We start from the raw sequence: 4480 nt of genomic DNA on the forward strand, positions 1-4480 counted from the left end.
GTGTTGCTGCAAATGACATTATTTCATTTCTATGACCGAGTAATATTCCATTGTATATATGTACCATATCTTCTTTATCTATTCCTTCGTTGATGGACATTTAAGTTGCTTCCATGTCTTAGCTATTGTAAATAGCACTGTAATGAACTTTGGGGTACATGTATCTTTTTGAATTATAGTTTTCTCTGATATATGCCAAGAAGTATGATTTGGGGATCATATGGTGGTTCTATTTTTCCTTTTTTAAGGAACCTTCATACCATTCTTCATAGCAGCTGTATCAGTTTACATTCCTACCAACAATGCAGGAGAGTTCCTTTTTCTCCACACCTTCTCCAGAATTTGTTATTTGTAGACTTTTTAATGAAGACCATTGTGACCGGAGTGAGGTAATACCTCCATATAATTTTGATTTGCATTTCTCTGATAATTAGCAACATTGAGCACCTCTTCGTGTGCTTTTTGGCCATTTGTATGTCTTCTTTGAAGAAATATCTATTTGAATCTTCTGCCCATTTTTTGATTGTATTGTTTGTTTTTTTATACTAAGCAGTATGAGCTATTTGTATATTTTGGAGACTAATCTCATGTCAGTAGCATCATTTGAAAATATTTTCTCCCAGCCCTTAGGTTTTCTTTTTGATTTGTTGATGGTTTCCTTTGTTGTGCAAAAGCTTTAAGTTTAATTAGGTCAATTGTTTATTTTTGCTTTTATTTCCGTTACTGTAGGACATGGATCCAAGAAAATATTGTCATGATTTATGTCAGAAAGTATTCTATTTTTTTCTCCAGGAGTTTTGTAGTATTCTGTCTTACAAGTAAGTCTTTAATCCATTTCTACTTTATTTTTGTACTTGGTGTTAGACAATGTTTTAATTTAATTCTTTTATTTGTAGCTGTCCTACCCAGTACCACTTACTAAAGGAATTGTCTTTTCTCCACCATATATTCTTGCCTCCTTTGTCATAGATTGATTAACCGTAAGTGTATGGGTTTATTTCTGGGCACTCTACTCTATTCCTTTGGTCCAGGTATCTGTTTTTGTGTCATTACCATACCATTTTGATTACTGTATCCTTGTAGTATAGTCTGAAGTCAGGGAGCATGATTTCTCCAGCTCCATTCTTTTTCTCTCAAGATTGTTTTGGCTATTCATGGTCTTTTGCATTCCATAACAAGCTTTAAAATCATTTGTTCTAGTTCTGTGAAAAATATCATTGGCATTTTTTTAAGAACAATACTTTTTTTTTTTTTAAAGAAATCTGTAAATTGACAAAGGAACCCACCAAAATGCAGTGCTATGATTTTTGGAGCATTGGCAAAGTTTTCTGGAGGAGGCCATGTTCAGGCTGAGTCTTATGCAACAGATCAGCATTGGAGAGAGAATCCAGGCAGAGAAGGCCCTGCGTGGAGATGCAGAGCAGAACGTGTGTATGTGCGTGGGACGGCACGGATGGTTTGTGGGAAGCTAGAGGGAATGGTTGACACCAGGTGACAAGGGCTTTTACAGACTCTGCCAAGCAGTGTGGCCTTCACCCTGTGGCCACTGAAAGGCCAGCTAACGTTTTTTCATTAGTGGGCACATGCTCAGATCTGTTCATAGGACTGGCACAGTGCACAGTGCAGGAGAGACCAGTCCAAATGCTGGCTGTGAGCCAGTTGCAGTGAGTCAGGAAGGGGATGGGAGTGCGTCAGTGATTGGAGAAGTGGCAGTTGGCTTGGAGAAGTGGGCACAGAGGACCGAGATCTTTAGGAGGCAGAATCTGCAGGGTCTCACAGCCACTGATTATGGGGAGTCTGAAGGCAGTCAGGGACCACAGGGATGCTTAGCTTGGGAAAACTGAATGGAAGGAAACACTGCTGTTCAGCTCACAGATTTCAGAAGGGGCGAGAGGGAGTGATGTCAGCAGGAGGTACATTAAGGCTGAGAGACCCACAGGACAATGAGGAGCAAGGAACCAGCAGATGGCTCATCTCTTCTGTTCCCTGTGATCCTGGAATCCATTCACCTGTTCCGAGGCAAAACTTGTTCTAGAGCCCCCTGGATTAAGATCCACTGGATCTGACCTTCTACCAGGGCCACTGCCTCCTGCTCATACCCATCCTGAAAAAGGGTTCTTTTTCCAGGCTTTTTGGACCACCTCACTTTTGAGGTTTTGTGGCTTTTTCCAACTCTGTTAGTTCAGGAACTGCCTTTCAGATTACCTAGCACCCACCTCAGCTCCACTGATTTCCCTTCTCACATCTGTTCCTGATTTGAAATACCACAGAATGGAGCAGAATTAGTAAGCCTGAATGAAAGCTAATACAACCTTCAGCCCAGGGTATTACTTTACAAGTGTAAACAATAATTTATGTCCAGAAAGAGTGGCCTAAAGTCCATGTCACCTACCATGTCCAAATCCGCCTTCTCTTGCCTTGCCTTTCATTCATTTGTCCTACAAATTCTTGTCCCCTTTCCTTCCTGCCCCCAGAGTCTCACTGGCACCCCCTGGTTCTTAGAGGCACTATGAACTGCTAGTCTGACAGGCACACAGTCGTGAATGCTCCTGAATGCCATTCTACCTTCCTTTTCCCCTTCCTGGAATTCACATTGAGGTCATCTCCACACTGAAACCTTCATTAGCACCCCAGGGTCTATGTCAGAGAATCCAAACTCTTCCATCTCTAAGATCTGAACCCAACAGTCAGATGCATCTACACTATTGTGTCTTTCCCATCCTCCTCTGAGCTGGTCTGCCAACCAGACCCAGCCACCTCTGTTCTTTGTGTGTGCTTTTATACTATTTCCTTGACTTGAACACTGTGAAGTTTCATTTTTTTTTTTTTAACCTTTAAATGTCTTAGCCATCCATCCAGGTCTATCTCAATTATCACCTCCTTTGAGAAACCATTCTTTTACTTTTTTGGTAAAGTTTTATGATAGTCCAGTCTACTTACTTTTTATCCTCTCCTTCTGTGTTCTTTTTTTAAACTTTTTATTTTTTATTGGAGTATAGCCCATTGATAATGTTATGATTGTTTCAGGTGGAGAGCAAAGGAACTCAGCCATATGTATGCATGTATCCATTCTTCTTCAAACTCCCCTCCCACCAGGCTGCCACATAACATTGAGCAGAGTTCCCTGTGCTATACAGCAAGTCCTGGTCAATTTGAAATGTCCATTTGAAATATAGCAGTGTGTACATGTCCATCCTAAACTCTCTGACATCACTTCCCTCCATTCCTCTCCCTCAGAAACCATAAATTCATTTTCTAAGTCTGTGAGTCTCTTTCTGTTCTGTAAATAAGTTCATTTTTATCATTTCCTTTTAGATTCTGCATATAACAGATGTTATACAATATTTATCCTTCTCTGTCTGACTTATTTCACTCAGTATGACCATCTCTAGGTCCATCCGTGTTGGTGCAAATGGCATTTTCTATTCTTTTTAATGGATGAATAATATCCCATTGTATTTATGTACCACATCTTCTTCATCCATTCATCTGTCAATGGATAATTAGGTTGCTTCCATGTCTTGGCTATTATAAACAGTAAGAACATTATGGTGCCGATATCCTTTTGGATCATGTTTTTCTCTAGATATGTCCAGAGTGAGATTGCAGGGTCATATAGTAGCTCTATTGTTAGTTTTCTAAGGAACCTCCATATTGTTCTCCATAGTGACTGTACCAATTTACATTCCCACAAACAGTGTAGGACAGTTCCCTTCTCTCCACATTTTCTCCAGTGCTTATTGTTTGTGGAGTTTTTGATGATAGCCATTCTGACTGATGTGAGGTGATATTTCATTGTAGTTTTGATTTGCATTTCTCTAATAATTACTGATGCTGAATATAGTTTGACGTGTGTCTTAGGCATCTGTACATCTTCTTTGGAGAAATGGCTATTTAGGTCTTCCGCCCATTTTTTTTATTGTTTTGTTTGCTTTGCTGATGTAAAGCCTCAAGAGCTGTTTGTCTGTTTTGGAGACTAATCCCTTTTTAGGACTTCCCTGATAGCTCAGTTGGTAAATAATTTGCCTGCAGTGCAGGAGACCTAGGTTTGATACCTGGGTTGGGAAGATCCTCTGGAATAGGGATAGGCTACCCACTCTGGTATTCTTGGGCTTCCCTTGTGGTTCAGCTGGTAAAGAATCAGCCTGCAATGCAGGAGACCTGGGTTTGAACCTGGGCTGGGAAGATCCCCTGGAGAAGGGAAAGGCTACCCACTCCAGTATTCTGGCCTGAGAATTTCATGGACTGTATAGTTCATGGGGTTGCGGAGTCAGACACGACTGAATAACTGTCACTAATCCCTTATCAGCCACATTTGCAAATATTCTTTCTCAATTGGTGGGTTGTTTTTTTCCATTTTGTTTATTATTTCCTTTGCTGTGCAAAAGCTTTTAAGTAGGTCTCATTTGTTCATTTTTATTTCCATTATTCTGGGAGATGGGTCAGAAAGGATATTGCTGAATTTATGTCAGAGTGTTCT

This window comes from Bubalus bubalis, chromosome 15 (genome assembly GCF_019923935.1).
Source record: "Bubalus bubalis isolate 160015118507 breed Murrah chromosome 15, NDDB_SH_1, whole genome shotgun sequence".
NCBI classification, from domain to species: Eukaryota; Metazoa; Chordata; class Mammalia; order Artiodactyla; family Bovidae; genus Bubalus; species Bubalus bubalis.